Consider the following 23,671-nt stretch of genomic DNA (forward strand, 5'->3'; position numbering starts at 1 on the left):
GCTACGCAACATCAAGAAAAAATATACTCTCCCCCACTTAATTGTGAAGTGTCCTCACGAGCACAACTACATCACCTGCAAAACCACACATGGACAACTAGTAGACACTACAAAGGTAGAAAAATACTGATTGGTGTCATAGTAAAATGCAAACAATACAAACATGTCAAGGAAATTATGGAAAAACTTGTGCAAACTAACATTCCCCTTAGTCACTCGCCCCACTAAAAGGCATAACAAAGCTTCATCCATTGCATAGAATATACCAACTAGGAAGCTGTCTAGAGCCGCTAAACAACAATAATCCCTCTAGGCAATAAATTGCCACACTACTATCCTACTAGAAATATTGCTTCTGAAATAGCATCACTGATAAGGTCGTTACTTAACAAAGAACCCAAACAAGGCAAACTAGTACTACAACACTAAATAGGACTCCTAGGGTTTAGCTGCTAACCCTCCACGTTCTACTAGAACAACCAGCCAATGGTTCGTAACTTCTAACTGTCCAAGGCTTTTCTTTTAAGTTTAAGTTTTAATGGCATTTTTTCAATGTCAAAAGAGTATATACATTGATTCTCTTTTCCACAAGGTCCCACCCCAAAGAGATACAAGGCATCGGACGCAGGGCACCCATCAAGGAAATCCCTACAGCCTACCAGGACCTCAGAGGCGATGGTTATCTTCTTTTGGTTGTTTTTTTTTTCCAACCCCTGCAGTCTCAGGGTGTTTTTTTTTTCTTTCTTTCTTTCTTTAAAAGAATAAATATATAGACTCTTCCGAACTTTTAGTATTTGGATTGGATTTTAAGTAGTTTTTTTTTTTTAAGGATCAACTAGAAAGCTAAGAATACATTACTTAATTGAACGGTCAAACATTTCAGCTCAACAACTTTGCACGAGGAATCTAATCTAGCGCATAATACTAGTCACTCTGCCGAGGCAAATGATAAGCAAAGAATACTCACCAACTCAGCATCTCTCTTCCATGCTACTCCTAGTCAAAATTTCGTGGAGAGAACCTTGTTATTCAGCTATCCCACATATCGCTAGAAAAGCGACCAAAAGATAGGGGAAAACCCTATAGGATTCCTAATCGGACACCCATACAATGAAACTCACTATGTTATGCACACACATCACCCCCTTTTAATCACTCCCTAATGCTAAGTCCCATCCCTTGTGAGTGGACTTCATATAGATAGAATTGTGTATATATCATTCATATTCGTTTAAAATATTTATTTATAATTCCTCTATGATTACTTAGGTTTTTTTTTTAAAACATATCCAATTTCGTTCCATCAATTTTTTTATTCTTGTACTTTTTTATAAAAAAATACCAAAATGAATATGAAATAAAAAGTTTAGGCATGAAACAACCTTGTATGTTCGTAGATATTGCAACTCCAAGAATCATCAACAGAAGCATACAACAGTGTGTAACGCAAAATCATAGTCAAATCTGCACATGAAACATACACTAGCCAGTACAATGTTAAAGGGTTAGATAAATAATAAAACTTTTCCCTGTGCAAAAGAATTGTTAGATACTCATGGCACAATCTCGATCAACTAGACTGTCGTAATGCTCCCACTGCTTGGTTGTTTAAGAAGCAGTATATTTCTCCACTTGATAACCATTCTTGCATATAGAACTGTCCATCTCACTAACTTAAATATCCCAAACTCTAGCACTGAAAGGAATACCCTGACCGTGCGTGCAACTAACTACCTAACTACGTGGAAAATAAAACTAAAGTGCATGAAAACTTACAGGATATCAATAACTCAAAGCATTGTATGTTTTTTTTTTAAACAATATATATTTGTTTTTTTGTTTGTTTTTCAAAATGTAGAATAAAAGAAAAACATAAAAGACTAAGAAAACAAAATATCTAGACTAAAATCTTAAAAGTCTCTGAGATCTTCTAGTGAAAACAATAATCCTAATCCGAAATCATCAACACTATCTAAGTCAAACCTATTAACTAAACTACCAGCTATAGGATGCTCAAGAATAGCCTCTAGCATAGGCATATCAGAAGTCGCAGATCCGCTATCAGGTGCATCGCTAAGAACCTCCATCACATCATGGAGCGAAGCCGAAGCTGCATCATCATAGTAGGGCATAGGGGCCACTGGTAAAGCATCTAAAGAATGCCCCTCGGTCGCATCCATATACCAACAGATATAATCCCAACATGGACATGGAACTCTAGTCTGCAGATCATGATAAGATGGAGTAAGGCGGTAGACAGTGGAACGATATCTCGCAAGTTCTGCTTGCTCTCGGCCTACCCTAGACTGACCAGCGCCACGCTCAGGAGAAAAAACACTATTATAATCATGACGATGGTAGGTATAACCAATCATTTCCTGCATGGCAGTGGTACCATAGCGTCGAAAGTATGTGCGACACTGCCAACACAAGAGCTGAGCACGCACAAATAAATGCCGCTGACAAGACCTACAACCAAAAGGTGGATGATACTGTAAACAAAAAATAATCACAAAAGAATAACCACAACAGGCCTCCCCTCTCGATGCATATAAAAACCTGTCATGCGTCTGAAAACGCGGAATATCGTAAGGTCCAGCATGAACAGGATCAGTACTATCGGCATCAAGATGAGGGTAAAGCGCATCCATCCACAAAAAGGCCATACCTGCATCCCATTTAAAAACCCCCCCAAGAAAGAAAAGACATCCAAGGGTGGATTAGTCAAAATATTATTTTAACTACTAACCTAACTATACCTAGCTAGCCTAAGTCACAAAATGTTTAAGGCGCAGGCCATTGACCCTAAATATCTCATTTTCAACATTAATATCCTGCACAGCAAGAGAACCATTATCATAAACATTAATCACCTTAACAGGTCCCAACCAACGAATTTTAAGCTTCCCAGGAAATTTATAATAACGACTGTCATAAAGTAAAACTAAATCGCCTTCTTTAAACTCCCGTACTTTAATATTCTGGTCATGCCATGCTTTACGACGTTTTTGCATTGCTTCTAGACTTTGTAGAGCTAATAATCTTTCCTCATCCAACTTTACCAATTGTAAAATCCATTGTTTCAAAGATTCAACCTCACCTAGTCGTAATGATAGAGCTACTCGTAAAGTGGGCAACTCTTGCTCAATAGGGAATATAGCATTAGTGCCATAAACTAAATTGAAGGGTGTATTTTGCACTGTCACCTTATAAGTAGTTCTATAGGCCCATAACGCTTCATATAAACGTTCATCCCAATCTCGCCTGTGGGAAGCAACCGTTTTAGTTAAAATCCCACAGATAATGCGATTGGTTACTTCAACCTGACCGTTAGCTCTGGGATAATAAGGCGTTGATTTGCGATGTTTAATTTTATAGATTTCCATTAGCTCGCTGATAAGACCATTCAAGAAATGGGAACCTCGGTCACTTACTAATTCCAATGGGCAACCAAAACGTGTAATAATATTCTCATACATAAACTTAGCCACATCAATGGCTTTATCCGTTTTAAGCGCTTTCGCTTCCACCCACTTTGTAATATAGTCAGTACAAACTAAGATATAACGATCCGATCGATACCTAGTAGGCGGATCAATTGGGCCCACAAAATCAATTCCCCACTTCTCAAAAGGTGCTAATGCCAATATAGGTGTCAAAGGCATAGCAAAACTCTTAGAAGGACGACCAGTCCTTTGACATACATTACATTTTCGACAATAATAATAAGCATCTTTAAATAGGGTAGGCCACCAATAACCAGCTAATAGAACTTTTCTTGCAGTCAATTCACCGGCAAAATGGCCACCACACGGCTCATCATGCAATGCCTTAAGAACCACTGGTACTTCATCTTCCCTTACACAGCATCGATAGATACCCACGCGTGGAAAAAATTTATAAAGGTAACCCCCTAATAATCCATAGGAGCGTGCTTGCATTAATATCTGACGTTTCCTGCGCTTATCAACACCAGGTGGATATCGAGCAGTACTAAGAAAATTCGCAATATCAGCATACCATGGAACTTGTGTCTCCACAGTAAAAAATGATGCATCCGGCAAATCATCTTCCACACCTTCCTCCTTGTCTGATGTTAATAATCGTGATAGATGATCTGCTAGAACATGAGCTCTACCAGGACGAGTAACTATTTGAAAATCAAACTCTCAACATCCAACGAATCACACGTCCTGAAAGTTCTGCTTTATTAAGCAAGTACTTTAACGCCTCATGATCAACATATATAGTAAATTTGTTCCCTAATAAATAATGATGAAATTTCTCCACCGCAAATACCATTGATAGGCATTCTTTCTCAGTGGTGGTATAATTCCTTTCTGCTTCACTTAAATTTCGACTCGCATAATAAATTGGATGATCCACCTTATTATCATCTGCTTGGCACAAAACAGCCCCTACAGCATACATAGATGCATCAGCATGAATATGGAATTCTTTTGTCCAATCTGGGGGTGCTAATACTGGTCCTTCAATTAACTTCTGTTTAAGAAATTCAAATGCTTTTTGGCAGACATCATCCCAAGTAAAAGGAGTATCCTTTCATAGTAGATTTGTCAAAGGTGATGCCACCTTTGCAAAATCGGAAATAAATCTCCGATAATAATTTAGATGTCCTAAAAATCCACGCAATTGCTTAAGATTTGTTGGAGGTGGAAGTGCAGAAATCTTAATAATTTTAGATGGATCCATGGCAATACCTTCTTTAGAAACGATATGCCCCAATAAGGTTCCTTTTGGTACTCCAAAAACACATTTATCAGGGTTCAAGGAGATACCTACATCATCACTACGCTCAAACACTTGCATTAGTAGCTCAGGCATTTCTTTTGTCGTACCATAGACACAAAAGTCATCTAAGAAAACTTCCATCCATTGACGTAGAAACTCTTGATAAGCTACAATCATAACTCTCTGAAATGTTGCGGGTGCATTGCACAAACCAAAAGGCATTACTCTATAAGCAAATGTACCCCATTCAGTAGTAAATGTAGTTTTGGATTGATCTTCAGGATGAATTAGTACTTGGTTGTAACCGCTAAATCCATCCATGAAAGAATACAGCTCATGACCAGCAACCTTATCAAGTACCTGATCAATAAATGGCAAAGGAAAATGATCTTTACGTGTTTTGCTATTCAGCTTTCTATAATCGACACAAATGCAAATCTTCTTACTATTCTTCTTGGGTACTACCACAATAGGAGATACCCATTCACTATATGCAACAGGATAAATGAATCCAGCATCTAAAAGCTTAGTAATTTCAGCTTTCACTAACTCTGCATACACAGGGTTTGTTCGTCGTTGACGTTGACATACAGGTTTTGTGCCTGGTTCTAGATCGATAAAATGCTGACATAATTCAGCTTTGATACCCTTAAGGTCCTTATATGACCAAGCAAAAGCGTCAACGTGCACTCGTAAGACTTCTTCAAATCTTTCACGATGTGGCGATTCCAATTGGTCTCCTAAATTTAAATATTTTCCTTCTGCCATTTTAAGCTTAACTACTTCAACTTTAGGCTCTTCAATAAATAGAGAGTCTATTCTTCGTGGCTTAATTGTGGGCACATCTTTGGATATCTGCATCAATACATTTTCAAGCAGGCTATTCTTAGTACTTGATTCCGGTGCTTCTTCTCCCACATTCACAGAATTTACTAAGGGTAAAGCCCTATAAGGAATAATAGCCAGGTTATCTTGCATAGCACCATCAACTTCTACTCCATAGACATTTACTAACTCAGGAAAGGATTTTTCAATATATCCCTTCCCATATTTATCTAAAAAGCCATTATTGACATTTACATCTTTACGAGATTTCATGGTAAATGAGGTTCTTACAGAGTCAATTACGCTAGGTATCTGCTCTAAATTACATGGATATTGAGCATGTAACCTACGATGATATCGACGTAAAATTTCGTTATTCTTTTCTAGACATTCCTGATCATCTAAACTCCAAAACCATTGATTATCTTTAAGCTTGAGAATTAATGAATGTAGATTCTCATCCTCCTCGCCCTGAATTCGACAGCCCAAATAATGTATGACTTGTTTCAGTTCCACAAAATTCCTAAGTGCTGCAGGTTCAAACCATCTAAGTTGTGGCTCTTGCCCATCCCCATAAAAAGTAAAATCCATTACTCTTTCTTTTGGATGAGGCAACACCACCGCTTGCATATTGTGCAATTTAACCTTAGTAGGTTCAGATTGGACTCGTTGATAACCAATTATTGGTCCCCTAGAACAGCGATAAATCTTCTGCGCAATTCCGTTGGAACGCTTAAAAGAATGACACAACCAGGGAACATTTGTAGGGTTTTTCTCTTGAGTCTCTGGCTCAAAAGTACTCTTAGATTTATTTTTTTCCAAAAACGTATTAGTTTTTTCATGTTCTTCCCAATAATTCGTATCCATAGATAACGCTTGTTCCATCTGTAACTCACCCCTACTGAATTTAGATTTCTCTTCTTCTAAATAAAATTCTAAAAGCGAGATTTCATCTAGATATCGCCTTTCTCTAAACTGAAACTCTGCCTTTTCCTTTTGCAACTCAGTAATCTTCTTCATTGCTTCATTTACAGTAGTCAACGCTGCCTCACGCTCTACTTTCAATGCCTCGTTCAATTCTCTAATAATCCTAGCATAATTACCATGATGTTCATGAGAAGTCTGTGAAAACCTATTAAAAGCCGAAGCTGAATCATCCTCATCCTCACGAGATAGTGGTCTTTGTAAGGGTTTGCACCCATGCCTACTTCTCCTTTCTCTTTCCTTCCTTTCTAGCTGGCAGTAATAAATCCTTTTAGCTCTATCTGGCAGTTGTCCAAATCCAAAGGGTAAAGCATTTTCCCCATAAGGAAGAGCTTCTAAGATCCTACTCTCAGGCATACTATTATTATTATTAGTAACATCATCTTCTCCCATACTTTCTAAAGAGGTTATTGAAATGTCAGCCACATCAGATATCATTAACTCAGGCATTTCTTTCTCCTCTAATTCATCCACAGAAACCGCTTCCGACCTGCTGTATGCAAAAAATTCATCTTCTTGATTATTTCCTTCTTGATCCGTAGATAATTGAAAACATGTTTCAAGCGAATCATCAAGATATTCTGCTTCCTCTGCTGAAAGCATTAAGCAGTCTAGGGTTGTATCTTCGGATGTAGATAACGACTGAGTAATATCACTGTCCGAATCATTGTCAGATGAAAACGCTACAGCATATTCACCAATACCCATCTGTTCTACCTTGTGAGGCTAATGTACTATATTGACCTCTACTTTTTCTGCTGTTGCTGCGTGTGGTGTTTTAAATAACCAGGCATAAGGCCCTTCATGATCAGTCCTCTCCATGTCCGAATCATAAAACTCACTGTTGGATTTCTCATCCATTTCACTAACTGCCTCATCTCCTGACTCTTTCAAAAATCCTTTTGAAATAACTTGTATTTTAACCCTATCATTTCGAGGACCAATCACAATTGAACCTTTATACCAGTCTTGAATGCATCTTGCTTGGTATAACCAAGGTCTTCCCAGCAGCACAGAATATGATGAAATATTCGTTTGCGAACGAATGATCAAATAGTTCACATGAAATTCTAATCCAGCTACTACAGATTTCACATTTCGCAGTAACCCCAAAGGATTTACTTTTCTTTTATCAGCCACCCGTAAAACAATATGAGTAGGTTCTAGATCCTTCAACCCTAATTCTTGCATTGCCTATTCTGTCATCAAATTAACTGTTGAGCCACCATCTAACTGCACTTCATGTAGCAAGTGGCCATTAATAGTAGTATCGATAACTGGAGCTCCTGGGTCCACAAATAAATCTACTATTTTTACATCCTTAGTTGTTTTTCCTTTGGAAGAATTTTCACTGACTTTAGAAGCGTTTATCTCAATCCTCTTCCTTCGACGCCAAACTAATTTATGATAAAGTTGTTTCCGACAAACAGGCGCTATTTCTAGCAACTGCCGAAGGATAATAGTCAATGATATTTCTTCTAATGCAGCCAAAGATCATAGGTCTTATTTACGGATTCTGCATAATCTTTACTCCCTTCCTTAGGAGGAACCAATCTTTCGGGAAAAGGAGCTACTCCCACTTGAATCTTAGGATTTGCTAAGGGCACAGGTAATAACGGATGGTCAGAGGAATGCTGCGGAGAATCCGATTCAGGTAGTTCTATATTAGGATCTATGCCCTTAGACTTATCCTTCACTGCTCCGTTTAATTGTGGACTCTCTTCCTCTAAACCTTGCTCCTTCTGTTGTTGCTTTTGTGCCCTCGTAATGACACCAATCATCGGGTCAGCTCTAAAGGTCACCTTGCGAGGTATAAATTTTGACTTGACTCCAGTATCTTTCCTTATTGTTTCTACTTCAACTAAATTTGTAGCAGACGTTGAAGGTTCGTTAGAGGTTTGTTTCCCTTTGTCAGAAATTTTATTATCCTCTCGCTTAGGGCAATTATCTTCATAGTGTCCTTCACCACTGCACCTCTTGCAAAGAGGAGTATAGTCTTGATTTTTACGCGCATTTGGACAATATGTGGCTATGTGACCTTCTTGTTGGCATCGATAACAAATTACTAGTCCCCTAGATCTTTGTTGACCACCTTGTCCCATTGGATTACGAAAATTTCCATTATTTCTTCTAAAAGGAGAATTTCTCCCTCGATTGCCATCACTGTTGTAATTGTTTCGAGGCACTGGGGGTCTACCCTAGGTGGGCAATCCTCGTGGCCTAAAAGGTTGATTGGGTGGTCCAATCTCATAAGTCGTATTATTACGATCCATGTAATTGTAATTCGTTTGCATTGAACGAGCTTGTTGTTGCTCTTGACCTAATTTATGCCAGCAATTTGTATCTAAATGACCGGTCTTGTGGCAAAAAGTGCAAAACGATGGATGATCAGGCATTAACCTTGAAGGCGTCGGACACTCTGTAGCCACATGGCCGTACCCATGACACTTACCACACCAGCTATTAGATCGAGGTGGGTTTGAAGTCGAATTTCCCGATGATTGTTGTGCACTAGATCCTTGTGTCGTTATCGAATAAATTTCCTTCAAAGGCGCTTGTACTGCAGTCATAATTTCCTCCTTTAATTTTCCTAGGGATTTCACAATAATATCTGCTACTTTTGCTTCATCCAGAGGAGATTGAGATTGCGGCATAGAAGGCATTCCTGTCTGCATCATATAGGCTGGAATTGAAGTGTACGGATTTAGAGGTACACTCGACATGTTTGAACTTGCGGTTACCGAGGGTTTTAAAGGAACGGTCACATAAGACACGTTCTTAGGTACCCCGCCTGAAGTGCTTGGATATTCTGTCCGAGGTTCTTTGAATAGATCTCTCTGTCGTTGTTGACTAAGTTGCACTTCTTCCCACCATCTAGCATGTGTTTTAGCATCTGCCAACGCAGCTGGTCATTGTAAACTAACATGCTGATGAACTTCAGGATTAAGTCCATCAATAAACTTACGTTTTTGCGTGGGATCGTCAGGATCAGGATTCATCTTACGAATGATTGTCTCCATGCGCTCAATGTAATGTTCAACACTTTCGGTTGCTCCTTGGGACAAATAATCCAGTTGAAGAGCCAATCTATCTTGAAAACCTTGTCGTCTAAATTTTTCTAGAAAAGCTCTTGATAAGGCAGTATAGGTCCCTTTATGTTGAGCATCTAAATTCCCATACCATTTTGTTGCTTCATCTTTTAATGTTGCAGGGAAGCTATGAAGCTTCTGGTCGTCATCTATTATCTCATTGGCGACGCAAGTCACCTCAAATCTTTGCGAATGGGCATCGGGATCTTCGTCCCATAGTCCCCCGAATTGCATGAAATCAGCTAATCTGATTGGGTTGCGAGCCATTGTTTCTCTAAATAATAGCCCTAACCCTAAATCGTTGATAGTATCAAACCACGTAGGTTCCTGAGGCTTCTTAAATAATTGACGCAATTCGAAATTTGACTCTAAATCCCAGTCAAAGAGCAGTTCAATACTCCCGACCGTAGCATTAGCTTCACTCTCCCTATTTTCACTATTTTGCCTACCTCTTTCCCTAGTGACACTGCTAGTACTGGAGACAACTTGATCCCATTGATATGAAGCTGCTTCACTTTCCTTTGATGGTGTTCTATCAGTTGATAAGCTAGGCTGAAGAGGTTCTACCGTTGAGTTAGACACAGCGTCTACTCCCAAGTTCAGCAATGCGTTGACCCTCTCTAGCCTTTCTAATAGCCAAGCCTCTTGTCGCACTGCTCGTTCTCTAACTCGCTGATCCCTAGCTTCGTTTTGCTGCTTCCATCTCTCTTTTGAATTCATCCACGATTACTAAACTACCTCTTACTGTCATACTCCAAAATTACGCTCGTTTTATTTGAAGCTATAAAATTAGGTTGTCGCTTGTATGCGCGCTTAGAAGGTTCAAAATAGTCGGCAACTCTGGGTCTATTTCCCCAAAAGGTAACTTTTCTTCTTGATCGGGGATTAAGCCTAGAATTTCAGCAACCTCTCTAACGTCTTTCGTGTCGAAAGCAATTTTTAAACCTCTGGATACACGTATCCAAGGCAACACATCATCCCACACTACTCTTCTAAACGTCCGATAAGCTGTGCGGTGATACCAATCAAAGTGGTACGATACACTGATTGTATTTATCTCTACCGCGTCTATTAACCCAAAGTGTGTCGCTAGTAGAACTATGGTTTGCGCACAGTCGTTATAACCCCAGCTCCAAGAGGATAATTGTTCAACGTCCACAGTTAATTGTGGCCCAAACTATGTGCCTCCCTCTACTAACTCTGTATCCCTCGCCCAATCTAGCACTTTTCTTTGGCACTCTTGGGGCAAATTAGGACAATAGTCCCTTAGAAAAGAGGCTGCGTATTCACTCATAAATAATACCTAGGATTTGAATACCCTAGGAAAATTGATCACCCGCTAGAGCGCACTTGGCTCCCGGCAGACGCACCAAAAAATGACTGGCCAAAGACCAAGCCACTTTTACCCAGGTCAGCAAGCCAACTCCTAAGAGTTGTTGCACTAAACAGGTGATTGTTGCTACTAACAATGCTAATTTGGTTTAGTCTTCCATTAATTGTATTGCATTTTTTTTGTAGTAGTCCAACTACAAATATTCTATGCTTCAGTAAATTATATTAGACACAGAATGCTAAACCTAAGATAACTACGGTTTCCCTCCATCTTTCAGGAGCGGCTAGTATAGATCTCTTAGATCTATTTGTATATCTCCGTTTAAATTTTTTATATGTTTCTCTCCACCTGATTAAAATTAATTCTTTTTACTTATTTAAGTGCTAGCAAACATTCAAATCAAATTCTCTGACGTACCATAAACCCCTAAATTTTAAACCCTTAGTAAACATGTCCCCCCTCCGTACTGCAATTTCGTCGTTGCTTTTAAGTGTTTAAATATTTAATTTATTTTACGAGAATAACGTCCTTTCTTTCTCTTCTATTATTAAACATCAATCAAAATAAAACAAGTTCTTTCATACTCTCACGTATCCACATTCATAATTTATTTTAAATTCCCATATCACCCTTTAATTTATCAATGAGTCCTAGGAAAATAGGTCCACATAAATGGAAACAACCATTCAACATAGGAAAACAAGTTTCAAAGCATTTTCTAAAAATACTAAACTAAACATTTACTTATAATATATCATTCATTTTAGATAAACGGTTTAGGCATGTACTTGTAAATCCCACGGGTCGTTGTCACGTCTTTGAAGACCGTGTCCTCCTGCAGTCCAGTCAATGCCTATCTTCTCTTTCCTCTCTTGTCCACGGCTCACAGCAAGAAAACGTTTCCTTCCTTTATAATTTGTTCCACAACCTCATTTGTAGCTCCTCCTACTCCGGCGAGAGAAAGAAAAGAGGTTTGGTCTTTCCCTCTCTCTTTCTCAGATTTAAAGTCTCGTTTTGGCGATTTCAATGACAATTTTTGGAACCCATTAGAGATCAAATTATATCACACCGCTTGTGACCCTCAATAACTACTCAAAGCTTGTAATAGCACAAATATGAAATTTCCACTAAAGGAAACTCTTTCCTATTCCATCAGCACTACCACCAAGGCTATTAGGTCATGGAATCATTCCAGCAAGTATATCTAAGCCTTGATGAAGAGCATACAACCAGAGGCATGTTTTGTGCCTCAAGAAATCACCGAGCAGACGGATAAGGGCAATGACCCTTGGGAAGACTAGCAATTAATTCAGACCATTACCCACTTGTAATCCAGCCAAACAGTAAATTATTCTATTCTGTTGCCTTCTTCCTTAGTGTACACGCGGAAAAGGATCGGTTCCATCCAATGCATTAACAATGAAATAACCATTTCAAACTTACCCAAAGGTTCAATATTCTCTGATTCAAATCTTTCCATGCCCCACTTCTGTTCGTGTATCTTTTTGGCGGAACAAGGTGGAATGGCCTTAAGAAGAAATACACTGCTCGCATACTCCCTTTATTCTCCATTATTAGTATTACATTGGCATTGTACAGACGAGGGATGCCCCTGCCACTACACGAAGCATGTTCTACCCCTCATTTCCTTCATTTCCATCCTTCGCCCCATCTTTAATGAAAGCGGATACATAGATTAATCCGCATCGCAAGTACCGGGCTAGACAATGAAGCATGTCATGGGACCATGGCAGGACGGCAGACCCAAAGTGGGAGATAAGGACCCGTTGCAGAAAAGGAGGCGTAGCCAAGCCCACCATTAAAAAAAACTCTAAAATCATGTCAGCGACCCGGCGATCTTGGCGAGCAGGGAGAAGGCTTGCATGAATTTTTTGAGATACCTGGAGCAATGAATTTCCCCCTTTTTCTTGGTGACCATTCGACGGATGCATGAGAGAGGGAGAGACCCCCAAATTGTAACTGCCCCCTTACTAGTAAAGCCGTTTTGGTAAATTGAAGCATTAAGCGATAGTGATCCCCATACCTAATAAGGGGCAATCCAAGGTATCTAAAAACCCCCCATTTCTTAATTATCTTCAAGCCTAATAGTGGAAGCCATTCAAGAGTGTCATTAGCTACAACACTTCAAATTTGTTCTTGCTTATTATTGAACCCGATAGGTCATAGAAGTCTTGAAAAGCCTCAAACAATGTGTTGAGTTGAATTCATTGGGCCGTGATGATGTTGGAGTTATCCTCCACAAAGAATTGACTTATTACTTGCCCTAACATCATGCATCCTTAGATTTCGCAAGGTCCCTCTAGTCTAATCTTCTTAGCAATGGCTAATTTCTATGGCATAGAGAAGCAAGGCTATGGGACAACCTTGTCTCATAGACCTTTTTAGCTCAAAGGATTTGGAGACCGCCCCTTTAATGGATATTCTTAACTTCTACACTTGAAAGGAGTGTCATAATCATTCTAAAGAACTTCCTTCCAAAGACCATTGCTTCAAGGTAAATACAGACTAAATCCTAAAGAACGTGATTATATGCCTTTCAAAATCCATTCACTAGGAGGTAGTCCTGTCCACCAATCATTCTTAGTCAATAACTGTTGCAAGGCTAGGGATGGCATTTTCTATCTTCTGATTTAAAAAAAATTGAAGCCATAATGCTGGGAGTGGATGACTTAAGCTAGTAATACCTTAATTTTGAGTGCCAAAGCCTTGACAACAAGCTTATAAGACATATCCAACATGGTCCAAGGCTGCTAATGGTTACTTTGATGCACATGGGTAATTTACAAATTGCCTTTATAACACCCATGTTGGCCTCTATAGGGAATTGCCTAGTAGCAAAGCAGTCCCTTTTGAATTACTTCGTCCTTGCCAAGAGTCATACTCTTGAATCTGATATTCAACACCTCCCCAAAGAAATCTCCATAATAATCACCAATGATCTAATGATCACCCTTTGATCATCACTGCAGTATTACTGTAGACAATAATCACAATCATAATGCTATGTATTTTTCATAAAGAATTTCATCATTAGGAGGTAAGAGGTAGCATAACAAATGAAATCCTCCATCCCTGAGATTAATACTAAGATATCCTATCAACTTGTCAAGACCTTGTGGTTTGTTTAAAATTCCCCCAAAAACTCCTAATTTATAACAAGGTCCTATCTCCTCTAAGTAATAATAATCCCTACAGGAAAATTTTAAATAGTCATAGCTGAGATTCACTAAGTAGACCTATCAAATTTTGTCTAAAACTCCACCTTCCTCTCATACAAGAACTTTCTCGTACCAACATCTCCTAGCTAGATTGCAAGGACACAGCCTCCAAAGACAACAACAACGAACACCTCATCTGCATTAAATTCATGTAAAAATTTAGTAATAAGGTATCAATTGTATACAGTTTTGCCAAAAAATTGTTGCAATAAATGGCATGTTTTTAGTTGTTGTCAGCAATGCTCTGGCACAGCTATCGTACCTTTCCCCTAAGATAATTTATAGTTCAGGTCCTGAGACCAAACCCTAGGTAAATTAGTGAATCAGCCCTTCCTAGAGTTTCTTCCTAATGTTTGTTTCTAGGGAAACCTCTTGGCTAATCGAGACCACCCTATCACAGGACTAGATTCGTCAGGAATCCATCCACCCACTTCCCTCTATGGAAGTTCTTAATTATCTAATTATCTACCACATTACGTGAAACATATAAAAACAACTTCATTAATTAAAATTCTTTTATGCACAATTATTTGTTTACGTAATTTACTCACAGACATATAATCAAAATAAAACAAGTTCATTGATTATATTCCATTATGTGTGTTCTCCCACCCATATAGGAGAAAAATTACAATTTCACAAGCTATCTCATCCGGCGCATCTGCACGTCACCAAGATCAAATCCACCTATAGCTAGTATTCATAGGTGTCCCAAGTAGAACTCGGGCCATACAGAGGACCAAGTAGTTCCTAAGTGCGAAAAAGGATTTACTAGCCAGAGCCCCCCTGGCACCTTTCCACCTCCTACTTAATATGATCCCTGCTGGGAGACCTCTCGCCATCGGAGCCGGTCCGTGCTTCCACAGCAGTAAAAACATCCCCTTTTGGTATGGGGATTCAGAACCTATCCTTGGGGGAGGCATAGGGCTCCTCAATTCCTATCTATTCCAATACTTAATTCTATCATAATCTAATCTAGAAAATCGCAAACAAGATTGATGTCTTCAAGCAGTTATGACTTCAATCAATCATTCAACTTTCAAGTGATGCTTAATCTGGTAGCAATCAACACTTGAGTTTCACATAATGAAATCTTCCCCTTGGAATTTAACTAGGGACATCTAGATTTTGGGGTTTCTAACTTCCCAATTCTTGTAACCAAGTTTATTGGCCTTAAGTCAGTATTTCTCAAGAGACTTGTCTTATTTCTATTGAAATTGGATAGAACTTTATTTTAGAAAAACCTATGATGTCGCGTTTGGTAAAGGGTTGTTATCAATGCCTATGACTCCATTTATGACTCTCGTGCCCGCAACTCCAATTGTTGCTTCCATGTTAATAGGGTCATTCGCGACTTCTGCCTTTGAATTCTTTTTCTTCAGGGCCATGACAAAATAGAGGTATGATAGAATAGGATAGAGTTCTTCAGTGACTTCTCTTCTCGGATCAGAGTAGAAGAGGATGAGAGACCTTCAGCATATCCCGGATGATGTCTCTTCGTCTCGTGGAATAGAGTCTTCTCCTTCTCGATCACTGTCTCGTCCTGGTCAAGATTTCTCTTGTTGCTCTCCCTTTTCGATTAGCGTCTCATCCCGTAAGGATTGCTCTTGTTGCTCCTCGGCTTGTGGGAGACATGGAAGAAGCCTAACGAGTTCGGGCAATGCTTCCGCGTAGGGTTGGAGAGAGAGAGAGAGAGAGAGAAAGGCAGGCTTGGCTGATTACAGCAGAGCTTTGTCACATCAATAGCAGCAGAGTGATTTTGTATGGGTCATTGTGTGTCTATGTGTGACGCTCTACCCCTGTTTATATAGTAGTGAGAGGGGGGGGGAAGAGGTAAAGAGAGGGTACCTACTTTTTGGCATTTTTTATTACATCATCGATGACAAATATTTTCATTTTTTTTCTGCCCTGCATCTTGTTTGGATCATAGCTTCATCGTATGAACTCTAAATATAGTTATTTGAGTACTCAAAACGATTGGAAAACATCTGGTCGACAAGCAACCGCGGGCAAAATTGCGAAAATCCATCAAAAATAGGCAAAATGCAGATTTTGTAAATCACGTTATTTTTATCCATCTTTTGTCTTGGACAACTTATTCCCTTCAAAGTAAGTCACAGTATATATTTGGATCCATCTAAATTCATAATTAAGTTATCTAAACATGATATTAGAGATTTCAGACTATTCTAGTAAACCAAACTTGCTTCCTGTAAATCCTGTAGAGATTCTGCAGTTTTTTTTTTCATGTGTGCGCGTGCAACACCACATATAAACTAACTAATGGGGACATTACATCTATTCTCACAGGAAAAGTATGCAATAAGGGATTATCAATCTTTTGGCCCAAAAGATGGGTTGGATGCCCAAGAGGAATGGAAAGACCCTAGCCCAAAAAAATCACATAAAAAGGATAAGAATGAATAGAACAAGCTATTCATGTGTGTGCAAACTTTGTGCACTTGGCTTCTTTCTTCTATTGTGAGAGAGAGAGAGAGTGAGGATGAGAGTGAGAGATTGAGAGATTGAGAGAAAGAGAGTGAGAGAGTGAGGGTGAGGGACTAAGAGAGTCAAGCATTTCTATTCTTCTCTCCAAGTACTCTCTCTTGTCATGCCCACACTTTCTCTTTCGCATGTGGAGGCTGTAGATGTTGAGGGACAAAGGAGCATTCACTTGGGTCATGGAGTCTGCAAAGCACATTCTTCATGGGATTGAAGGAAGGCCATGCCATTCACTCTAGAAACAAATGGTTGCACTCGTGTGCGAGAGACTATGTGAGAGGTAGTCATCAAACATGGTCAAAGCTCTTGAAATAATATGACTATGTCTAAGCATCCCAAATATGTTGAGTGCATGTTTCCCAACACTCATATATGATAATCAAAATTTTTATTTTCCATACTCTCAAATCATCACTTGGTTATAATTTTTTTGTACTCTACTGCATCTTATTTTTTAATAATTGCCTCTACACAACATTCCCTTTATACAAAATATTAACACTTTGAGAAAAATGTTCAAGACTCAAAAAACTCCTTCTTCAGCAACTTTAAATCTTCTATATCCAAACACCTGCCAAAAGCAAATGATGGCATATATGATTGAATAAAGGTATACAAGTAATGCTTAAGTTGGAATTCTACTTATGCCACTTGCTTTTTAGGTCTCTCTTTCTTGCAACTCATGCAATATAGGAGGGAATCAAAACTTAATCTTGAGTGCACTGATAACACTAGTCATACTTGTGCTTTTATACCTTGATGGGCACATAAGAGATTGAATAATCTAGGTACTATGGAGAATACTAAATCTAATTAATGCCACATAGTTTGATATACAAGAAGAGTTTCTTTGAGTTTTGAATTTCTTTGCATTTTTGTGGTTTTGAGTTATTTTTGTTTTTTTGTGTTTTGAGTTTTATGTGTTTTTCTTCTTTGATCCTAATCTACCCTTCTCTATCCTACTCAATTGCAATCTATCCTAATCTACACTACTCTATCCTACTCAAGTGCAATCTATCCTCCAACTAATTCCTTGTCAATATGGCCTCCTAAACTAGCCATTGTGTTTTAGAGTAAGCAAGTCATGAGTACAGAAGGTTTAGTTCTCACTATTCCAACCCACATTCAAGTGAAAAAGTCTCCTATTTTTCCACATGATAAAAGTACAAGAATAAAGGGAGGTCCATATATAGGATTACAAGAAGAAATCAATGCTAGCTTGACAGGAGCTATTGGCCAAGTGAAAAGCAAAACACGAATATTATATGAGATAACCTTAATGAAGTTATCCAATGACCTAGGTGCAACATTGTATAGTGAAAACTAAGATAGGGTGCGATTGGAAGCTTATAAGTTTGTGATGGCCAAGCAACATGAGCTATTTGGAGAAGTGGCATTGTTGGTCCACACCCCACATACATATGAACCTAAAGAACTCAAGGTGATCTTAGATTAGAGTCTCCCACAATCATGATAACTCTATTGACATGCTAAAGCTACCAAAATTTGACATAGGTGAGTCAGAAAAGTACTCAAGAAAGGAAGTGTAAGACCCAAATAGAAGGAGGCATACACATGAGAAGATAAAAAAGTATTACATTTCCCTTGACCTCCTACCATAGGAAGAGGAAGAGAATCTAGAAGAGTCTATGGAAAGATACCCGAAGAAGGAATGCAATACTACAGTAGTGTTTGATTTTAAAGTTAATGAAGAAACTAGGTTCAGAAAGCCGCTTTCTTCCTGTATACTACAATTGCTCATACTACAAACGTCTAAAACTATTGCAATGAAGTTTTCATATCTCTTAGACATCACAATCTATTAGGAATCTTGTAGAGCACACAGAAGCAGGGATAGATACCTAAAATTTAAGCTTAGAGAAACATGGCCACGTCTACCAGAATCGCGTTATCCTATCATTAAGAATAGTAAGAGAGTTTGAGAATCCTTTTGTTCCTTCACCGGAAAAAGAATGGGTAGTCGACTCTTTTACTCCTATCCATGATGGCATGGCAAGGAGTACTAGAAGAACAAACATGGTAAATACAATGTTTCAAAGATTCCCAACATTAAAGCCACCTACGGTGACAAAACCAACTTAGACCAACCCACAGACCTGGTGTCTTCCTTTGGAGATTTTGTAAAAGAGTTTACCAATTGCCTTGATCCCTCTTTCATCACCACCTACAATTATTTTAGACTCCTTATAGGCTTTTGCAACAACAAGTGGTACCCTATGAAGATCAGCTCCATCCACTGTTCTTTGATATGAATCGGGCATTGATCAAGTGGAGATAGTCTGCTTCACCATTGAGCCCTACTTTTGTCAACATCCTATACTTAGTTTATTGGAAGACATGGTGAACAACAAGTTCACCATGTAAACATTCCCTATCTAGCTGGATTTATCACTGCAACTATGTGAATCAATTAAGAAATATCTTCTCAATAAAGGATACCTTCTACATATACTCATACCACACTTTGAGTGATGTATCTTACCACTTTAAGTTACTTGTAATAGTTAATTTATACTATAGAAAAATGAGAAAAAAAGATGAAAATAAAAAAACACATTACACTCGCACTACACCTAGGGTAACACCCTACCCCAATCCTCCACATCATAGCCTTAGATCACATCAAGCGTAGGACATCTTGGGTATGCTCAAATGGCTTGCCACCTTGAGAATAGTATATCGCCACACCTTCACACCAATCGGGTCTTTATGCATGGGATAACATTCCAAGTTTACCTGGGATGCAACCAACTTGTAGTTACATATGCACACATACAAACCATTGCACAAGGTAGACACACCCTATAGGGAGAGCATACTTGTTGACTTAGAAGACACAATGGAGCCCTTATAACCCATCAACATTGGTGGCCCGCAACCATCATGATCCCTTGAGCATTGGTGATAGATGATTTTTTATGCTGAGAAGTGCTTAAAAATAGCAAAAAATTCTGGATTTCAGGGGAAAAATAGACTTTGTCGAATGCGGCGGTGGCAATTAGTACGATTTTAAGCGGTAATGCCAAAAGTTCTTAAAAGACCCACTAGGCGACAATTGGTGAATTTTCATAATTTTTTGACATGTCACACAAGACATTGGGAGATGCCCAGCAGTGTGGGACTTCAAGATGGACGCCCAGGATTTTTTGGACTTCAATTCGGACACCGGACGATGGAGAGGGAGTGCCCAGGAGGCCAAGACCCAAGGGCAAGTGGGAAAGGACTTTAAAAGTCCAAAGGGAATGCCTTTCCTTTTTAAAAAAATGAATTTGATGGGGACAGGGGGGGTGCCGTTTTTTTCGGTCGTGCAGAAAGAAGGCGACATCTTCTCATTTGATGGAGAGGGGGGGGGCTATGGCACCTGTAAACAACCCCCTCAACTGATCTTATGCATGGTCTACAATCAATCTTCGCTCCCTATCCCTTGCTTCCACTCGTGGAATGGCTGCCTGGTTGTGGAGATGCAAATCTAGTATTTCTCTCTCCTACATAGAGGCACTTCATGTGGCCAGAATCAAGAAGAGAACCGGGAGATGGATGCTTGTCCAGGAGGCACCAGATTGTTCCAAGAGGCTGAGGAGGTTGAAGGTTGAAGATCTATGTTGAAATCCATGGCTAGTTGGTGGATACACAGTCCCAGTTAAATATTCAAAAAACCTGAAACGCGCAAAAAGGTGGTATGCTCTATTTTATGAAAGAATTTTGCTTGTTTTTTATCGTTCACGGTCTAACTGGTGTGCATATGGGTTGAAATTTTATTTGAATGTTCCTTGCATTATGTTTGAGGGTTGCAATCACTGTTATGTAGAACCCGTATTGATTTACAGCAATTATAAATTTTGAATACCCGAAAAAAAACTAATTTTGATGAAAATTGATAGTTTCTTTGATTTTAAATGGGAAAAAAACAAGTGGACATGGGATAAAATAAGGGGAAATGCTCAGTTTAAGTTCAAATGATCTGTCATCAGAAAAAAACCAAAAAATATCTATTTTCTATTAAAATGAATAGAAAAAATTAAAAAAAAAAAAAAAGGTTTCTTGCGTTTGAAAAAAATGAAAAAATAAGATTTATATATGTGAATGTCTAATGGGACTCAAGCATGAGATTAAGCCTCAAGCTGGCCTTTTCCTTTGTGTTAAAGTGCATATTTATTGCTTTTACATACAAAAAATGACATTAAAAAACCCCCCTACACCTATGCACTACAGTAAAAATTTAAACGGTGAGGGGGAGGATGATGTTATACCATAGTTTAAGCACTGAAAGAATAAAAAGTCTGACTGTTCTCTTTATGCATAACATTTAGGAAACGGTTTATTTGAAAATAATGGATTTAGCAGCACGAGGTTAGCCTTGGTGCTAGGTTCCTACAATGAAGCATTGCATATTAGCGAAAATTCATTAAAAGGACTGTTTTTGCATGACACATAGGCTAATTTTAAACTATAATTGTTTGTGCACAATCATACACTATTGCATGAATCATATACACATGCTATCTATTCATGGCATGCATAGCACTTGGTTAAAGTATAAATGACCCACGCTGGAGAGAGCAAGGAATCCAAGCTATAGGTCTAAACAGTGGGTCAAAGGGGACAAGTAAGTGAGGACAGGTACATTCCTAGATCGATATAATTTTGGTACCAAGAGCGGAGTCTGCTTTATATGTGTTGTATGTGTTACCGACACATAGAGGGGCCAATCCCTAAGGTGTAGGAGGGTTGCAGTGGAGCCACGGCAATCAGCCAAGGGGTGCCTCCTATGTTGTTCTACGTGGTGAATTACACCAAAATGTGTAGGGTCTCCCTCTGAGGAGTCTGAGAAGATTAAGGGTTGGACTACAAAACACGATACAAACGCAAAATGCACTAGGGGAGTTGCCTCATGGTAGTGGAGTCAGCCTTATTGAGGCCGTATATGTCAATGATGCTGAAACTTCTAATCTACAATCCGTAACAAGAGATCAAAATATCAAAGAGGATGACAAAGGAATTGTAAAACCTGTCAAGGGAAGCCCTAAGCAAGATGCTAGGGAAAAGGAATCCTGAATCCTGATATGGAAGGTGGACCTTTAAGACCTATTGGTAGTAAAGTTGAACTCGAGAAGGATAAAGAATTGCCTAGAAAGAAGGTAAAGGCTAAAAAAGAGGCACCAAAGCTGATTGAAAGGCCAAAGGAGAGAATGGTTTGGCGCGAGAAGAGAACTTTGGCTAACTACCACAACTTTGACCGAGTAAGTTCTCTTTGTGAAGTTAAACTAGACGTAAATCTCCTACAATTGATTAAACTTTCTCCAGGAGTACGCAAGGAATTCAAGAAAATCCTGCGTATAGGGTATATTGTAGAACCTTTGGGCATAGCTAGAGCGGGAGAAGATTGGTTGCTGAAAAGAATTGCCCTAGGGTTCCAACGTATGTGGATGGAATATTAGTGGAGCACGCTATCATAGACACTGGATCCTCTATCAATATCATGAGTTCAAATTTTATGGAGAGGTTAGGTCTAGAGATCCAAAAAGACGGCTCCACACTTCTTACGATGGCTGATGATAGTCTAAGACAACTGGAAGGTTGCATTACTAAGGTCCACGTTACAGTTGCGAGTATGGAATGCTATCTGGACTTTAGGGTGATAAGGTTTGCAGGACGTCCTAGCTATCGAGTTTTGCTAGGCAGGCCATGGATTCTACGAATAGACTATCAAGTCGACATACCCGCTGGTCGAGTGATTCTAGGTTGAGGTGCCCATCTTGTAATAGTGGATGCTTACCTTGAGTCTCCTCAGAGTGAGAGAGCTCTATTATCCTCCACTAAACTAGAAACAATAGATGATCCATCTGGTACTGAGACGTCATCGAGCAATGGATCTAAATAAGGGTCCACTACAGAGGATATTTATCAGATAACCTTGAATGAGTCAATAGAGCCTCAAGATCGAATAAGAGATGCGAACGTTATTGAGTTGGACGTTGGCATGCCTAATGATTTGCGGCCAATCAAACTAGATTCCATGCTCAGTTCGGAAAAGAGAGAGGACTATGTGTCCCTGATTCAAGAGTTTCACGGCATCTTTGCTTGGAGCTATGACGAACTTAGGGGTATTCCTCCTAGTCCCTGGCTGTGCATACCATTCCTGTACAGGAAGGTACCCGCCATGTACATCAAAAAGTAAGGCGTATGCCTTTTAAACTAAGAGACGTGTTGTTTAAAGAGCTTCAGAAGTTGCGAAAGGCGGGTTTGATCTTCCCAATTCAGCATACTGAATGGTGTTCGCCAATTGTGATTAGAAAGAATAATAATAATCAAATCTGTTTAGAGAGCTAAATAAACATACTATTAAAGATTACTACCAGTTGCCGTTTATTGATCAAATTTTGGATCAATTGGCGGGTAGTAGGGAAATATATTCGTTCATGGATTGCTTTGCAGGGTATAACCAAATGACGATTGCTCAGCAAGACAAGCTGAAAACAACATTTATCACTATCTTCGGTACCTTTGCGTACCATGTGATGGCATTTGCATTATGTAATGCACCTGGTTCGTGGCAAAGAACAGCTGACAAGACCTTTGGTGACATCTCCCCAAAGGTGTTGAAAGTATTCGTTGATGACCTAGGGGTAGCCACCGTAAGAGAAAGGCAGTTGATTATTTTGCGGAAGTGTTTTGAGTATTGCAAACAATTTTGCATAGCTCTCAACCTGCAGAAGTGCATCTTTGGAGTGCCTTATGGGCTATTGTTAGGCCATGTGGTCATTTCCATAGGGATTGCGACTTACCCTAAAAAGATCAAGGTCATAGTCGCCATGAGTCCGACACATACTCCAAAGCTTACCCCTGGTAGAGACTTAATTTAACTACTTGGGCTAATCACCCATCAAACTACCTATCAAAACCCATGGCGAACCCAAAATTGACTA

The sequence above is a fragment of the Lygodium microphyllum genome, chromosome 22, assembly GCF_053477565.2.
Source record: "Lygodium microphyllum isolate KBCC chromosome 22, Lygodium_microphyllum_v1.1.10, whole genome shotgun sequence".
Classification (NCBI taxonomy): Eukaryota; Viridiplantae; Streptophyta; class Polypodiopsida; order Schizaeales; family Lygodiaceae; genus Lygodium; species Lygodium microphyllum.